This window comes from Mauremys reevesii, linkage group 4, assembly GCF_016161935.1.
Source record: "Mauremys reevesii isolate NIE-2019 linkage group 4, ASM1616193v1, whole genome shotgun sequence".
In the NCBI taxonomy this organism is placed as follows: Eukaryota; Metazoa; Chordata; order Testudines; family Geoemydidae; genus Mauremys; species Mauremys reevesii.
The window spans coordinates 77,462,397-77,481,558 of record NC_052626.1 but is presented as its reverse complement, the minus strand read 5'-3'; the positions used below and the strand labels follow the sequence as shown (position 1 = coordinate 77,481,558).

At 41.8% G+C, this 19,162-nt stretch overlaps 1 protein-coding gene across 1 annotated transcript in view; it reads right to left on the bottom strand.

Annotated features, from left to right (window-relative positions):
* Window positions 1-5,690, bottom strand: part of LRRC4C (leucine rich repeat containing 4C) — a 77,027-nt gene extending 71,337 nt beyond the window's left edge. The window contains exon 1 of the mRNA XM_039538624.1: window positions 5,672-5,690. The gene's annotated coding sequence lies outside the window, so the exon portion shown is untranslated. The remainder of the gene's footprint in view (window positions 1-5,671) is intronic.
* Window positions 5,691-19,162: the final 13,472 nt, after the last annotated feature.

Genomic DNA, 19,162 nt, shown 5'->3' with positions numbered 1-19,162 from the left:
CATGGGTCTTTGTCAGTGCATTCGTTCACCCTGATCAGGAGGTCCATGGGGAACAGATTATACTAAGAAAGTGGCATTTTTATGGAGTCACTTTTCTGATGTTTGTGGTGTACCCAGGCTTTGGCCCATGGGCTCTTATATTTCACTCCTGAATGCTGCACCTTTCTTGTGCCTAGTTGACTGGAACTGCTTAATGAACTTCATGAATAGATTAATATTGCTGCTGTACAACTGAAAGGAAAATAGATACTGATTACTGTGCTTCTCCTTAGAATGACAGGATGCTGAAAGGGTCACTAGAGGACAAAGTAAGTGGAGGAGACAATTTATTTATAGAGGAGAGCGGAGCGGGTGTGGCATTAAGATATGAGGCTTGGGGATAGATGACAGAGAGTATGCGGAAGAGAAGGCCCAGGAGTCAGAGCATGACTAGGACATAGGTCTGAAAGACAGAGTGAGTCAGCAGAGACAGGACACACATCTGAGGCACAGAAGGACAGGGTGAATCAGCAGCCGCAACAAAGAAGATCACACAAGTTGATGCTAATGAGTCAATGAGATGTAAGTAGAATTGTTTCCAAGCAGAATGTTTTTCAGTGTTTTCCAAGAGGGTTTTAGAAGAACACAAGTATGACGAGGCTCTTGAAGTTAGCAAGGGCAGAGAAGTCCAAATAAATACAGAAGCATTGATTAACTGTGCAGGGAAGGGAGTAAGAATACATCAAAGGACAGCAAGAGCATCTCTTCAGACTTTGGATGGGGGTAAGCAATTGGAAGGTTAATCAATTCTCCTTTTAACTTTCACAAATAATATCAGGTTTAAATAGAGGAGGAGGTAAATTCTATTATAGGAAAAGTACATACAAGTGTCTTCTGGGAAGAGAGATTGAAGGAATACAAGGTAAGCAATTAACTGCACTCTTCAGGCATAGGGAATGTTTCACTCTCACCATCCCTTAAAACTCACAGTACTCACAACCTGAGGAAATACAGATGTAGGGCAAAATGTTCCACTTTGAGCATCTCTCCAGAGCTCAGTGCAATATTCTACTGTCTCTAGATGCCCGAATCTCCTATTTATTTCTGGGGGGGGGCAGTTTTGTTTCTGAACAGGGAGTGGATTTCCAGAGTTAAGAATCTGCATTGTGGGTATCAGATGAAAGTTGAAGTTTTTAGTTAAAACATATTATTTAGGTTGCAAAGTCAAACATTCAAAAGTTGGGAAATGTCAGATTTAAGATTGCTCCTGCAACCATAATTCTGCTCCGTTATGCAAATGTGCACTGAATGAGGTAGGGTCCTGTGGAAAACAAAAACAACTAGTTTGTGTGATCATGTACTTCAAGACAATGACAAATACGGGAATTCCTACCTTTCAAGTATTTGACCTTTTGCAATTAAAATAATGTTTTTAATAACCCTGCCTTGTAGGATTTTTTAGGTCATTTCATAAGGTGCCCTCCCAGAAAAATGTTAAAGCAAATTCTGTTATGTATAACTGTAATAATCCCTCGATCAGGCATCATCAGCAGGGTTTGAACCCTGAACATTCAGGAATGTAGTACAGATGTCTACAACTTGACCTCTGTGACTAACTATATGAGCTGACAGCAAGAAAAGACTGTTATCCCAGAGGGTGATGGACTGTTGGCACCATGTGCTGGATATCCAGGAGGTGGATGGGAGAAACCCAGTTTAGTCTGGTTTTCTTTCCTTTCCCCACCCTCCAGGCAGTGAGTGGGATCTTGCCTCATCTGCTGCCCCCAGAAGGAGGGATGGGATGTTAGGACCTGTTCCAAGTCTGGGGAGGTGTGCTCAGAGAGGAGAAGGAGGAGCCTATCTTGACCTGACCTTCCTCCTCCCCCCAGCACTATCACTTCTAAGTCAGCTCCCAGACATTCCCAGGGCTGCTGATTCTTTGGTGTTGGCATGAGCCTAGCTCTTCAGACTGTTTGTGTTTAGTTATTGTTCATGCTGCCAAAATGTCCTCTTCCAAAGCAAGAGAAATGACTATTTTTAACAGTTTATAACTCAGTCAAACCTGAATGGAATTTCATGCAGTACAGAAAAGGCACTTCACTCTTCTTTTTGAAGGCCGTGACAAATTTTAAAGGCCTACTGCAAGCAATGGAGGTGTTAAGAGTTTCTCAAGGAAAGCCCCAAGGATATTTTAAATGGAAAATGTTAGGCACTCTAAATAAGGGTTGACACCAGCGCACACACCTGCATACACACCTTGTTTTTACTACAAAAAAGGTGATTTTTTTAACCACATCCTGTATAACGTGCTAACTAACATGAGGTGAAATCCTAGAGAAGACAAGAAAGTTGTAGTTTTAATGCATGTTAGCAGGTCAGGTTAAACCCTGAGCTCTCCCTCCTCTCTCAACGCGCTAACAGAGGTAAAAATGACAAACTGCCTTGTCTTCTTTAGGATTTTGCCTACTTAACATGAGATATGAAAACAGCTTTTTTCTTAGCATGGAGACACCCGCAAAGATAAATTCCATGATGAAGAATTAGGCTTAATACGATGTTACTACTGCAAAATCTCACACTGAAATGTCACAAAATCAAAGAGATCTAAGGAACAAATCAAGTTCAGCCACTGACAATTATGAGTACAGAATTTTTTATTAGACAATATGGGACAAGTGTTCAGTTTTTAATTTGGACAAAACTCACAATGGTGAATAGATTTTGCTGAAATTAAATAAATGAATGAATGAATAAAATAATGCCTACTACTATGTTGAGAAGAAGCAGGGTAAACTTCCACCCTGATGGGATTTACTGAAGACAGTTATGAGAAAATGCGGTTTATAATGGATGCTACACTCCACCTTTAATTACAGTGGTGACTCCTAGAATAACATGAGTGAGATAAGCACAAATACCTCTGTCATTAGGAGTAATAGAGGTTAAAATCATGAAGCTAATGGATAAACTTAAAAGTTCAAAATAATTTACATACTGTCAAGATTTCTAACCGCATCCCATATTGGTTTGCTTTATTTTAACATACAGGGTATTTTTTTATGTTTACAGAAAAAAATCTTTCAGCTTGATCTCTTTCCTACTAGCATGTTCAGGAGTTAAGACTATAATTAAAATTATATGAGTTAAAACATGAGTTATGATTATAACTGGCAGATAGGCACCCACATCAGAAAGAGAATATTATATATATTTATTTGAGTGAATTTTCCTCTATTTACTTGTAAATCACTGTGTACATTTGTGACAATCTGGGCGTAATGCTGGAGGTTCTTAGCACCCTCATCAATCATGGATTTCCATTGACTTCAGCAAGGGTTGGGAATGTTCAGCATTTTTCAGAATCAGATTTTTTATATTTCCTTGAATATAAGTCTTGAATGACTAATTAATAGATAATAATAATAGTAATAATGTTCCCTTTAGGTCTAATGAGTGCTTTTTCCCATCCTTTTAGACATTTCTCATACATTTGAAGATTATGTTTGATCTTGAGCATTATGAAAATGAGACTAAAATGTGAGGGTGAAATTGGAATTAACATACACACACAAAAGAGTTTTTCATTAGTAATCGTGAGGGGAAAATATGAGAATAAGGAGAATAAAGCAAATTCAAGGAAATACTTCTTCACACATCTTCCCAAATCACTAACAGTCTGTTTCTCAGGGCTGGCCCAAAGCCCTGCAAAGTCAAAAGGAGTCTTTCCATCAGCATTAACGGGCCTCAGATCATGCCCTTTGTAGGCAAGTCCCATGTTCCCGAGGAGGTTTGGGTTTTGTCTCATTTCCCTCTTGCCTCCTTTGAAGACTCCAAAATTTAGGAGTAATGAATCACTCTGAAAACATTTGGAGGTGCATTTCAGAGAGACAAAAACAGGTTAGGTTGCTAATGTAAGCCTGGAAATTGGATGATCCGTGATTTAATTATTACTTGTTCCCTGGCTTTAACTACTTTTAACTTGACATTTCTCTGCCGATTGTGCAGGTGGTGGAGCAAGAGAGTACACCACACTGCAACACTACAGCTGTGCCACTGTAGTGCTTCACTGAAGACACTATCTACATCAGTGGTCCCCAACCTTTTTTGCCTGGCAGGCGCCAGTCGACGAGCCACGGAGGACCGTGGCAGCAGATGAGCATCTGCCAAAATTCTGCCGACAAGCAGCAACGTCAATAGGTGTTGCCGCCGAAATGCTGCCGACAAATAGCGAAAATCGGCGGCACTTCAGCAGCAATGCCTCTGGATGACGCAGCTTGTTGGCGGCATTTCGGCGGATGGCCGTCCACCGGCCAGTACGTGGGTGCACTTAGACATCTCGGCGGGCATCACATTGGGGACCCCGATCTACACTGATGGGACAGGTTCTTCCGTTGGTGTAGGTACTCCAGCTCCACAAGAGGAAGTGGTTAGGTTGACAGGACAACTCTTCTGTTGACCTAGCATCGCCTATGCCAGGGATTATGTCCATTTAATTGTGTTGCTTAGGGGTGTGAATACTGCCCTACTTTCCTAGTGTAGACCAGGCCAAAGAAGTTTACTTCTCTCAATGAGTTACTTCTGAACACGATAGAATAAAGAACAATTGGAACTCTGCTTCCTGTTTCCTTGGCTCAAAAGCTTTGAACCTTTTTGCCAGTCAGATAAGCCAGGGGTTCTCAACCTTTTTCTTTCTGAGCCCTCCCCCCGCCCCACCCCCAACATGCTATAAAAACTCCACAGTCCACCTGTGCCACAATAACTGGTTTTCTGCATATAAAAGCCAGGACTGGCATTAGGGGGTAGCTAGCAGGGCAACTGTCCAGGCACCCATGCCACAGGGTGCCCCACAAAGTTACATGGCTTAGGCTTTGGCTTCAGCCCCAGGTGGCAGGGCTCAGGGCCCCAGACTTCAGCCCTATGCGCTAGGACTTCAGCTTTGTGCCCTTGGCCCCAGTGAGTCTAATGCTGGCCTTACTTGGTGGCCCCCCTCAAACCTGCTTGCAGCCACCGAGGGGGCGCCAGACCCCTACTTGAGAACCATTGAGATAAGCCATGGAAATATGGATCTTCCCTTCTCCATCACATCCAGATCCCTGAACAAAGGTAGCTGATGGAAACATTCATTGAAAATGCAACTGATGATGCACATCAATGTGTTCTACTAATATATCTAAATAACTGTGAAACTCAGTTTATAACACCATGATACCAGCTTAAATCCCACACAAAGTTGGGATTCACTTTTCACCTACCCAAACAACAGTATTTTTGCATTATTTTATCTATAGTTCAGTTTGAATTAAAACAAAAACAATCAAACACTAAACAAAGCAAAGTAAAATGCAATTGTCCTTAATTTCAGCTTGTTTTGGTTATGAACCTCATGAAGCTGAAAACCAGGATGCTGGAAATCTCATCAGAAGAGCATTTCTGACAGCATTCTGGCACTTCTTACTCTGGGAAATATCAAGGTCTATGCATATTAAAAAAAAAGTTTGCCAAATTTTCTGTCAGCTCAGAAATGTTTCAGGTTAAGGTTTGAGTTCAGGAGAAAGTTCAAGTGGAAATCCTTAGACAATTGCATGTGTCTCATACAGCAGGTATGGTAGATCTGTTGGAGTAGAGGCCATCACTTAGCTGACATGACTTTATAAACACATTACACATTAAAAAAACCAAAAACTAAACTTACCCTTAATCATGCTAATTAGAACTAAGATTTAAACAAGTGAGAAATTGGGGGCTTTCACTCTGTGACCTTGCACGAAGCACAAGGGCTTTATGTGGCTTTCATTAATTATTGCTAACACAATTCAGGTTCATTTGATATATATTATAAGCCCAATTTCTCAGAGGTATATTGCTTGGCTACATGTCAGGTTGAAACTTCATTTGCAAGTAACCAGCTTGGTCTCAAATTCTTTCCCTTTTCTAAAATAACAGCTTAAATTTTTCATTTATGGAAATACGGGTTCAATTTATGGCTTAATTGGTGTGAAAGAATTAAATGAGTTTGGTGGGGCTCAACTCTGTAGCTAGTGAATATTTGCCAGCATTACTAAACAACCATGAAATCAGCTGCAATACTAAGTGCCTCCTTAGAAGCAGCTCAGGACTAGAATAGTAGGAGGAGCTGTAGATCAGGACTCAAAACACATTGATTGAGCAGCATTGGAGCTTTAGCTCTCTTGGCAGAACAACATGGGGGAAATTTGCAAAGCAGCAAGTCTTTACTATGCTTGCTTTTAGGTATAAGCTCTTTGCTTTAATGAGCTTCAAATTCTCCCACCGTTAAAAGAGCATAAAGGAATTGGAAGGAGAAGTGATCTATATAAACATTTATATAACTACCTCCAAAAATGACCTACAAAAAGCATTTTTTTTACCTCAACATGTCACAAACATGAAGTCCGATGAAATAGAACCTTCAAGGGATACAAACAAGTGTTGTATGTCTCACTAGGAAGCAGGGATTCTAGCTAGCCCCAACCGGGCTGTGCACAGGAAAAAGGGTTCACATTAGTAGATCAAATTGCTGGACTGGAGCCATAAAGTAGAAGATGCCATTTTGTTTTGTTTTGTTTAATCAGTATTAGGAGATATGGGTTCTATTCTAAACTCTGCCACAGGCCTCCTGCTTGACTTTGAGCCAAGTAATTTAGGGAACAATCCAAAGCCTAATGGAGTCACTGGGAATCATTTGATTGACTTCAATGGGCTTTCAGTCAGGTCCCTAATCTCTGTTCCTCAGTTTCGCCATCTGTAAAATGGGACAATTATAATGCTTACGGGGTGTGTGCACAAAGATAATGTCACTGATCTGCTAACATTTGGAGTATACCACAAGGGACATATTTTAAGAAGGACTGCTTCACAAGCACATAGGTACAATATTTAGGAAATATTAGGAATTTTGATTATTTCTGTGCTGATTATTTAGTATACTTGTAAATCATAGGTTGCTGTTTCATTTATTCATGTATTGTAGATTTAAGTATTGGTCAGATGTAGCTAGACTGTTCAGGGAGGTCTCTCTTATTTTATAAATCTAAATTAATTACAGTTTCTGAAGCTTTCAGATACTCTGGTTATAAGCAACAAAAAAAGCCTATACATTAATATAATTAAATAAAGCTTCCTGATTCATTGCTATGGAATAAAAGTATTTTTGTATATTTAAAATATACTCACATGAAACATATTGTAGAATCTTTTTTTTTAAGTTACCTTTAGCTAATTGCACTTAGGTGTTTAGCTGGTATATTTTGCATCCCATGTATTAAGGGTTTGTTTGTGCTTGCTTGCTTTATGGAATGAAATGCAGGGCTATTTGTTTGTTATAAATGGCTTTTATTTTGGAGGTTAATCCAAAAATCTGTACAAGTAAATCTACAGTTATCAGAATTCAAACCTGTAGCAAGACTCTATTAGCAACATGAGTGGGTTGTAGGTGGGTGGAAGAAAAACAGGGGTATTGACTATTAAAATTCTCCTTAGAAGAGAATCTTGAACTTATTATTTGAAACTAGCCTGCCATGTAGAGAGATTTCAAATGATTTAGGGCTTGTACCTGTAGTCACTAAGAGTATGTCTAGACTGCAGTTAAACACCCCTGGCTGACCCATGTCAGCTGGTTTGGGTTCACTGGGCTTGGGCTCTGAGGGCTGTAAAATGTAATATAGACATTGAAGCACAGACTGGAGCCCAGGTTCTGGGATCCCACAAGGGGATAGGTTCCCGTAGCCCGGTCTCCAGTCAGAGCCCAAACCTCTTCACCACAATTTTACAGCCGCGTAGCCCAAGCCCTGCAAATCTGAGTCAGCTGACATGTGCCAACAAGAGATTTTTAATTGCAGTCTAGACATACCCTAACTCCCATATTGCTAAAATTCAGAAGTACTTTGTTCAGAGCCTGATCTTCCCTTGCCACATGGGGGTTAAGGAGAGGAAATATCCAAAAGGGAAGGAATCTTGGGATGGGGGGGAGGTCCCCTCCGTTTAGATCAGAGATATGTGAGTGGGCCCTCAAGATTTTACTCAGCCCTTAGCCAAGGCAAAATTCCCATTGATGTCATTAAGTAAAAACACAGTAGGTATTTTAGGATCTGGCCCATGAGTGGTACCATTGACTTCAATGGGGCAGAGCTGTCTTACCCACATTTAGAGGGTGAAACATCCATATTCATTCTCCCGCACAATCCTCTTCCAAGACACACACATTGCCTGCATTTGGAGGGTGAGGGAAATCCATACTCCATTCCCCATCTTAAGAGAACTTCGGAGGCACTTGAGGGATGGGAAGGATGGGATGTGAAATGGATACTCAAAATTTATAACAAACATTCTAACACTTGCTACATGTCATGTAACTGCCATTTTTTTCAAGATGGACATCAAACTCTCTTATAAGGTGCCACAAAGTGATTACACTTTACCATAAACCACAGGAATACAAATAACAGGCAAATTGCTCAGCTAGTGTAGTTCAGCACAGAGCCATGACTTTCACAGAGCTATACGGATATACACCAGTTGAGACTGTGATCCCATATATCTAACATTTAGCATCTTTCATCTTTAAGGAACCCAAACAAATTATTTAGTCAAAAAGATTAACAGTGAAATCCAGCCACCTCTGGGGTTGAATGGGGCAGCTGTTTAATAGTGCACAGAAATATTGTACAGGAGCTGAGGCAAGGAAGAGCCAAATTCTGTACACACTTGCACCAATGTGAAACTTGAGTGACTCCACTGGATTTATATTAAATTTAAACATGTTTAACTGGATGCAGAATTTGGTCAGAACTGAGGGAGAATACCATATTCAATTGAAGCTGCAAGAGGAGGCTCTATTTAAATATCCAAACTTAGAATTCATCTAAAACAAAATCTTTCATTAACTAGGGAGCCAAGTCTTAAACAATCACTTACAATCAAGAGCTCAGTTTTGTATCTCACCCCCCCAAATACAACACTTCCAACCACACAGTGCCTCCCTTGCTCCACTGGGGCATTGGCTCTGTAGTGAACCAGATTGAAGAGCACTCTCTATTAAGCCACGGACCCCACTCCCTGCAGCACCCTGTTTTTTCCCCCTTTAAGATTAAGTGCTATCACTAATTAGTATGGGCAGTTGAAGATCTCAACTCCAGCTGGTCTAACTTCAGACACTTTTCTCTCACACATACTTTTAGCTACATCCTTAGTGTGAGGAAATCATTTTTTCCATTGGGTACAAAGCCTACTATCATAAATGGCACCAGGGTTATTTATCTAGGTACTTTCAAGGTCCTAATCACAGTAGTATCAAAGTAGCTAGCAGACATTAATGAAGGTATCTTCACAAAACTTCTCCGAGGTAAGGAAGTATTGTTAGCCCCATTTCACAGGTGGAAAATAGAGGCATAGATAGATTGCCTGGTGTCACTGAGGACATCTGGGACAGAGCTAGGAAGTGAATGCAGATCACCTGAGTCCCAGCTCAGTTCCTTAACTACATTATTCCTTTCATTTGCTGGCACCAGTTTATGAGAAACCAACTTCTGCAGGCTCTTTGGACACCTTCAAAACAAAATAAAATATACAATGCTACATTTGCTGAACATTTTGAGGCCAATAGTCAAAACTGCAAAGGAAGGTGGAACAGGCAGAAAACCAAAATTCTATATATCCATGGGGGGTGGGGGAATAAAATGAATGATCTGAACATTGGCAAATGTAAGATCCATCCTATCCCTCTACCTTCCCCACAACCCCCCAGCCACCTACCCTCCCTCCCTCCCCGCAGGAATGTATCTATTAGCTCGTCTCAGTCAAACACAATAAAGATAGCTGCTCTTTTTAGACATGGAGGCCTCAGGATCTCACTCTCTGTCAGGGCTGCAGGCCATGTAGAATTGTAACTCTCAGCAAGATTATGATTGCAGATTGGTCTGTTGCCTTGTGGCTGCCAAGGTTGGTGAAGCATGGAAGCAATTTGTGAATTGCAGCAGCGGTAACTCTGAATGGCTTTAATTAACGGATGCCAGGGAGCTGGAGGGAGCTCACCAGCAAGAAAAAAGGAAGGTGTTTCCCTGAGACTTTTGAAAGCCCAGCCTATTATTCAACCAGCCAAGCCTATCTACATCACTGAGTGCTGAGCAGAGGCAAAAGCTTCCCTAGCTGAGATAACATTCTAACTAGCTTCCCCTGCCCCCAGTCAGAAGTGGAAAGACACCACTAATGTAACTTTTCCATCAGAAATTCCATTTGAGTTTGCATTGTCTAATTAGTATGATTTTCCATTGTCTACATTTTCTCTCCCTGCACAGGTATTATAGCACAATAAAGGAAAGGAATGAGTCATCTTGTCACATTTTCCCTAAAGCATCCTGGGAAATAATCTGTTTAGGATGAGTGCACAAAATCTATTTGCTCAGCAAACCTAATTTTAGCTGAGAACCAATAAATATGTATGTAGTGAAGATACCACTGCAAGCTAACAGCGCTCAGAACTAAGTGGCAGATTCACACCAGGTGACTGAGTATTTGGGCCAATGGAAAAATACAATGGCTTATTTCATTTGGGATGTCATGGCTCAGTTCGATTGGGATGTGTAGCGGGGTGGTCACCCCGCTTCAGCTCTGAAGAGGTTAAAAGCAGCCTGGAGAGGGCTGCAGCAGGGAAAGAGAGTGAGGACAGCTGTGAGAAGCTGAGTGAGTCGCTGACCACAGCTGGGCCACACTCCAATCAGGCCACAGCTGGACTGGATAAAAAGGCTGTGAGCCAGAGGCCAAAGAGTCTCCCTCTATCTGAGAAGGGAGATGGACCTAGCTGCCTGAGTCCTAAAGGGTACTGGAGTGAAGCAGGGCTGGGGAAAGGCAATAGGAGCAGGGGAGCTCCAGGCTACAGGGCCTGGTCCTAGGCCCACAGAGGTACTGGGTGGCAGAGAAAGGCAGCAGGTCTGAACCCCCTTGATGAGTGGCTTTTACACTGCAGTCTGCCCCAGTGAGCGGGGGCTAGAAGGTGACTGGCAGTAGCCCATGACTGAGACAAGGTGGGGATTAGAGGGTTGGGGGTTTCCCAGAGAGGGGAGACCCATAGAGACTAGTGGGGGTATTGCCAGGGGGCAGCTCCCAGGTAAAGGGGCACCAGATCCTGGGAGGGACACGGGACCCAGTGGGAAGCGGGCACATCCTTTACAGGATGCAATAAGGATGATGGTATCATCTTGCTTACAAATGTTTTGGGTCTCCTGGTTCTTGGCCCTGATGCTGTGAGACTATGGACCTGCAGTCCGTACATTCTCTGGAGTCTCAAAGCTTTGACAATTAACATAAACAAGAGTGGTTTAAAAAAAGAAATCACACACCAAGCAAGAGAATTAAACCTGGGGCAAGGGGCTGGAATAAAGCTAATCAGACAAGAATATTTACAGTTCAATCCTCCCCATTCCCTAGCAAATGGTCCTATTATTCAAGACTGTTATACAGCTGATATGGTTGTATTACCAGGAGCGGACAGTACTGTATGGATTACCTTTGGAAACCTGTGAGATGCAGTTCCTAACAGGACCATCAGAGGGTCTAAAAATCAAACACACACAAAAAACCAGAAGGTTTCTCTGATGTTTCTCCTCTGAATTATCCCATGAAACGGGGCAAGTTTTGCCTCACACATAAAAGAAGGGGATTGGGACCCTAAATCCTGATGACACTGGGAGCTCTTCAGAAGGTACAGGACAAACCATGGAGAGGACTTGGGCCTCCATACTTCTGGAGCTTTGTGCTCCCCTCTCCCTCCAGCATAATCCCAAGTCTTCTCCTGTGGTGGATGTTCCCAGAACCCCTCTTAAAGGATGTATTCCAGAGCTCAGCAAGCAGACTATATACAAGGTACCCCAGGCACTGCATAACCTTTTCTGTGGATTTACCAGCTGCAGTAGATGATGCTTGTCATCCACTTCCAAACCACCCGTGGACTTCCTCATCTTGCTGGGCCCTTGGAATACTAGGGGTGTGAAAGACAGTGTCACAGAGGTGGCTAGACCCTTCCATAAGCATACACATGCTGACCCTGAGGAGACAGTCCTATCCAGAGAAACCTGAATGCACTTATTTAAACATAGATGTCAAGGAGATCAACTGGCCCATCAGGATGAAATTTTAACCTTGCATCTGAATTCCCTGGCTATTGGGAGTGCTATTGCCTCGTAATACGGGTAGTGGTGATAGGAACAGCCTTGTGTTAGTGCAACGGTTTGATAGTGAGGGATCTCATTATAGGGCCTGATCCTACAAGGTGCTGAGGTGCCTCACCTCCCACTGATATCAGTGAGAGGCAAGCACATCTCAAGCGGTGCTCTGACCCTTGTTGGGTCCTTTTTATGTATATATGCACAAATACATACAGTGATATAAAATCAAACATAAGCAACAATTAAACAAACAAATCAACCTGCTGCCCCAAACTGCTTCCAGAATATAGGCACAAGTCAGTACATTGCAGAGTCAAATATCTCAATTAAATCAATCAGTATCACTATAAATAATAGTTATATGTATAATCCCAAAAGCTTAATGGGAATGAGATACGAAAATAGGTCTTTCATTTCAAATCTCTTAAAGATGCTGCTCATCTACCCAAGGGGGAAAAAAAACCATAAATTCCACATTTACTTATTTATAACAAAGATGACACAATAAGTGGTTATTCCAGATAACCCATAAGTCACTGATTTTGTTTTCAAAGCCCTGCCTGCTTTCTATGCCTTTGGCCTCTGCTGCCTAGCAACCTCAACAGAGCTTTCTTAGTCTATACTGATTCTGGAGGGTTTTCATTTCTTTATTTATTGGAATGTCTATAAGGAGGATATGAAAACAAAGAGCTGTTTGTTCTCTCTATCAAACATCAGACCCTAAGCATCCCACCTCCCTGAGGAACATAGCTGTCACTGATCCAATAACCCACCACCACCACCACCACACCCTGGATTTGTTGGGAAATTGAACAAGCCCTACTTTTCATTAAGGCAGGTAGACTTTGGAACCCTTCCAGTGGCTCCTGGCAGTAATGGGCACTGCTCTTTTTCAGCCTCTTTAATTGTGTTTACTGATTCTGCATAAGCCTTTTCACTCTGGAATATCAAGTGTTGTGTAAGCCTCCTGCTTGCCAGTAGCCATGGAGTTCCTGAATAATATGCACATGCTTCACTACTGCAATACTGACTCACTAGCAGACCCCTACTACAGCATCCATGCCATGGAAGGAAACAAGGTTTAAAACTCTGCAATCTCTCACTGTGTCTGCTCTTCAAGACCTGATGGTTTGGAGGGGGCTGTGGTTAAAGTAGGTATGGGGGCGTGTCTCACTGCACCATCCAATGAGGAGGGGGGAATTATGGATATGTGCTGCTCTATCAAGCTAGGGACAGGAAATAGAACTTCCTTCTGCTTTTCCTGGAGGGGTATTATTGCCTCATTCTTGTTTTGATTGACTCTCTTACCCATTTTATAAAGAATTACTATGGTTGATTATAAGATTCTAATTGCTCTTTGGTTACATCTACAGGGGGTATGATTCCCCGCTCATGTAGACCTATCTGTTCTGGCTCTGCTCACACTAGTGTGCTAAAAATAGCAGTGTAGCTGGGCTAACATGGGCAGTGGCTTGGGTTGGCCACCCCAAGTACATACCCACCTGGACCTTCTGGGTACATAGTCGGGCAGCTAGGCCAAGCCAGCACCTGTACTACCCTGATTACACTGCTATTTTTAGCAATCTACCTCCAGCAGAACTAGCACAGGTACATCTACACAAGCTGGGAGTCAGAACCCCTGTTCCAAGTGTACACATAGCCATGTATTGATGGCTGCACAGAATACCTCCTCCCCTCTGCAAAGTAAGACTAATAATTAGTCCTTCTCTTGTCACTTCAACCAGGGCTTATCAAAGACCTTTACAAAAATCACTGGATCAATACTTCATCCTGCCCCATAACGGGGTAGGTCAATATTAATAACCCTGTTATACAGATGGAGAAATTGAGGCATGAAGAGGTGGAGTAATTTAACTGAACCCAGATCTCCTTAACACATTGGGCTGGGTAAATAGTTAACAAAGACAACAATAACAAAAGCCACCTTATTTTAAAAAATAATTAATTAATTAATTAAAGGTGCCTGCGTTGTTTTGCTGTGATTCATGGGCTGATATTATTCATGCAAACCATTGTAGGATTGTAAAGATGTTTGTGAATCTTAGCATTTGCCTGCATTTAAGTACAAATGTTTATTTAGCCAAAATTTTGTACTGGGAAATGAGATATTTGCTATCTGTTATTCTCATTTGAAAAAACATTCCCATTATACAGTCAGAAAGCAGAAACAATATCAGATGACTTAAGTGACCAATCAAACAAACAAGAAGTGTTTGAAAATCATCCAGAGACCAGCCACAGCCTTCAAATGTTTTATTTATTTATGGATACTTATGAATAATGAAGACATTCACAGAAAATGGAATAGATCTGCAGTCTATTCATTATCTAAAAAGGGGACTAAGTTAGTCAATGTAGGCAAACAAAGGTTACTGGTCTGCAAATTAGGAGACCTAAAGTCTATTCCTGGTTCTGCCACAGACAGGGAGTGTTGTTTCACCTCTCTGTGCCTCTGTTTATCCTCCTGCTGTCAACTCTTTGGGACAGAGACCATCTCTTACCATATGTATGTACAGTGCCTAGCACAATTAGGCCCTGATCTCAATTGTGACTTCTAGCTGCTACCATAATACACAGAAATAATAATAAATATTATTCAAAATTAAATATTTGATCAGCTCTAATTATAAGCAATTTGTTTTATGTCCACTTTCCACTGAGTATCAGTGTTGCAATTCCATGGTAAACTACACCTTTGACCCTGGGCCAATCTTCCTTAAGGTTTTAGGTTTCCTAGCCGTCACCTATCTTGGGTTGGATATCCATATCTCTCTCCCTTCAGACTGGGGGTTTAGGATTGCAGTCATTCTGCACCTCACTGTGACTTCCCAGCATGTATGACCTGAGTCCAGCATCTGCGGTTAACCTTTTTCCAGAGGCTCTAACAGTGTACACACATTACCAACCAGCCTTCACAAAGCAAACCGCATTTATTCCTAGGGCAAAAACATTACAGAGAAAACACATATAAACATAAACATGCATGCTAAAAGTTTACTAGAAGTCATCCCCAATTCCAATATAGAGCTCTGGTAGGTTCCAGTCTTTCACACCCCACCAGGGTTTTCCCCCTTGGTTGCGAGTTCACGGCAGTTTTTAGATCAGGAACCAAACCCCAGCTGGACAGTTCAATTGTTTCTTTATACAGCTCGAGCCTTTGATCTAATCTCCAGGAACAGGAAATCACTGGTCAATGGTTATCTTCACAGGACATAGCTTCAAAAAGCTGGATTTTTGCATAACCAGGTTTGTGAAATTTGCATTAACCACTTCCCAGGGATTCCTCAGGAAACACAATTATTGTCCCAAAAGTCTACGCCTGTCTGACACATTTCAATATAGTCATTCAAACTCCTTACACTTCCCAGGTATCATATCTGTCAAAATCAGTGTTCATTTTAAAACAAAAATCAAATTGCTGGCTCTTTCCTCTTGCAAAGAATAAATGTAAGATCTCATGCTGCTGCTTGTGAACCTAACCTTTCAGATAACCATCTCCAAATAAACAGCAGCAGACGTACAAACTCATATGTCTACCATCACATTCACCCAGGTGACAGATCAACAGTGAAACCAAGTTGAAATCATGTAAATGGACAATCAAAAACTTGCACAAAGCTTTTATAATTTTATCAAAGATTCTAATAAAGGGATTCAACTGCATAATGAAGAAAATGAGATTAGCACCAAAACAGACACTAGAGAAAATATTTTGGATGTAAGCAAAAGTCAGACTAGCTACCACTCTAATGAAAAAAAGAAGGCTGTGCAGGTTATTTGAAAAGATTATTAGAAGACGGTCAGATCCTAATTTCTGAAGATTGAAAGTAGATTTTAAAGAAGGAAAACCCCAACTGGGGGGAGATGGTTGGGAGAGGTCCAGGCACTCTCCACGCCAAATTTAAACATTGAGAGGGAGGACAACAGGATAAGAACGGATATAGCCAGAGGGAGGGGTTTGGACATAAGGAAGAGGGGGGGATGGATACTAGACCAATAGGTCATACTGGTGGTACTGGGTCCCTACCAAATTGGGTAACAAAGGTGAGAGAAGCCAAACAGCAAAAATTAGGATGTTTGTTCACCAATGCGAGAAGCCTAGGTAACAAAATGGAGGAATTGGAGCTCCTGGTCCGAGAATTGAAACCGGATATCATAGGAATAACCGAAACATGGTGGAACGATAGTCATGACTGGAGTACAGGTATGGAAGGGTATGTGCTGTTTAGGAAAGACCGAAACAAAGGTAAAGGTGGGGGAGTAGCATTGTATGTCAATAATGAGGTAAACTGTAATGAAATAACTAGTAATGGAATGGATAATGCGGAGTCTGTTTGGGCAATGGTCACATTGGGGAAGAAAACTGCTAGAGCCTCCCCTGGGATAGTGATTGGGGTGTGCTATAGACCGCCGGGATCTAGCCTGGATATGGATAGAGAACTCTTTAATGTTTTTAAGGAGGTAAATACTAATAGGAACTGTATGATCATGGGAGACTTTAACTTCCTGGATATAGATTGGGGAACAAATGCTAGTAATAATAATAGGGCTCAGCTTTTCCTAGATGTGATAGCTGATGAATTCCTTCATCAAGTAGTAGCTGAACCGACAAGGGGGGATGCCATTTTAGATTTGGTTTTGGTGAATAGTGAGGACCTTGTTGAGGAAATGGTTGTAGGGGACAACGTTGGCTCGAGTGATCATGAGCTAATTCGGTTCAAAATAAATGGAAGGATAAACAAAATTGCATCTGAGACTAAGGTTTACGATTTCAAAAGGGCTAACTTTACTAAATTAAGGCGACTAGTTAGGGAAGTGGATTGGACTAACATATTTAGGGATCTAAAGGTGGAAGACACCTGGGATTATTTCAGGTTGAAGTTGCAGGAGCTGTCAGAGGCCTGTATCCCGAGAAAGGGAAAACGGTCCTTAGGTAGCAGTTTTAGACCGAGCTGGATAAGCAAGCATCTCAGAGGGGTGATTAGGAAAAAACAGAAAGCGTACAAGGAGTGGAAGATGGGAGGGATCAGCAAAGAAACCTACCTTATTGAGGTCAGAGGGTGTAGGGATGCAGTGAGAAAGGCCAAAAGCCGGGTAGAGATGGACCTTGCGAAGGGAATTAAAACCAATACTAAAAGGTTTTTTAGCCACATAAATAGGAAGAAAACCAAGAAAGAAGAAGTGGGACCGCTTAAAACTGTAAACGGAGTGTAGATTAAGGATAAGCTAGGCATGGCACAATATCTAAATGAATATTTTGCCTTGGTCTTTAATGAGGCTAATGAAGGGCTTAGGAATAGTGGCAGAGTGACTGATGGGAATGAAGGTGTGGGGTTGGAAATTACAGTATCCAAGGTAGAAGCCAAACTTGAACAGCTTAACGGTAGTAAATCCGGCGGCCCGGAAAATCTTCATCCTAGAATATTAAAGGAATTGGCGAGTGAAATTGCAAGCCCGTTAGCGATAATTTTTAATGAATCTCTAAACTCGGGGGTTGTACCATTTGACTGGAGATTAGCTAATATAGTTCCTATTTTCAAGAAGGGGAAAAAAAGTGACCCGGGTAACTACAGGCCTGTTAGTTTAACATCTGTAGTATGTAAAGTCATGGAAAAAATATTAAAGGAGAGAGTAGTTATGGACCTTGAGGTCAATGGCAATTGGGACAAATTACAACATGGTTTTACGAAAGGTAGATCGTGCCAAACCAACCTGATCTCCTTCTTTGAGAAAGTAACAGATTTTTTAGACAAGGGAAATGAGGTGGATCTAATATATCTTGATTTCAGTAAGGCGTTTGATATGGGGATCGAAATGAAAATCCAGAGGTGGATAAGGAACTGGTTAAAAGGGAGACTGCAGCGGGTCGTATTGAAAGGTGAGCTGTCAGGTTGGAGGGAGGTTACCAGTGGAGTTCCTCAAGGTTCGGTTTGGGTCCGATCTTATTCAATCTATTTATCACTGACCTCGGAACCAAAAGTAGGAGTGGGCTGATAAAGTTTGCGGATGACACGAAGTTGGGAGGTATTGCCAATTCGGAGAAGGATCGGAATATCCTCCAGGGAGATTTGGATGACCTTGTAAACTGGAGTATTAGTAATAGGATGAAATTCAATACTGAGAAGTGTAAGGTTATGCATTTAGGGATGACTAACAGGAATTTTAGTTATAAGCTGGGGACGCACCAGTTGGAAGTAACGGAAGAGGAGAAGGATCTCGGAGTCCTGGTTGATCGCAGGATGACTATGAGTCGGCAATGTGATGTGGCCGTTAAAAAAGCTAATGCGGTCTTGGGATGCATTAGGCGAGGTATTTCTAGTAGAGATAAGGAGGTGCTAGTCCCGTTATACAAGGCGTTGGTGAGACCTCATTTGGAGTACTGTGTGCAGTTTTGGTCTCCCATGTTTAAGAAGGATGAATTCAAACTGGAACGGGTACAAAAAAGGGCCACTAGAATGATCCGAGGAATGGAAAGCCTGTCGTATGAAAGGAGACTTGAGGAGCTCAGTTTGTTTTCCATAACCAAAAGAAGGTTGAGAGGAGATATGATTGCTCTCTTTAAATATATCAGAGGGATAAATACCAGGGAGGGAGAGGAATTATTTCAGCTCAGTACTAATGTGGACACGAGAACAAATGGATATAAATTGGCAGTTGGGAAGTTTAGGCTTGAAATTAGACGAAGGTTTCTAACCATCAGGGGAGTGAAATTCTGGAACAGCCTACCGAGGGAAACAGTGGGGGCGAAGGACCTCTCTGGCTTTAAGATTAAGCTTGATAAGTTTATGGAGGGAATGATAGGATAACATGATTTAGTCAATAGGTCAATAACGTGCGACCACTGGTAATTAGTACCGAGGGTCAATGTTGGGAGATTGAAAGTCTTTTTCCTGAGTGTCTGGCTGGAGAGTCTTGCCCGCATGCTCGGGGTTCAGCTGATCGCCATATTTGGGGTCGGGAAGGAATTTTCCTCCATGGTAGATTGG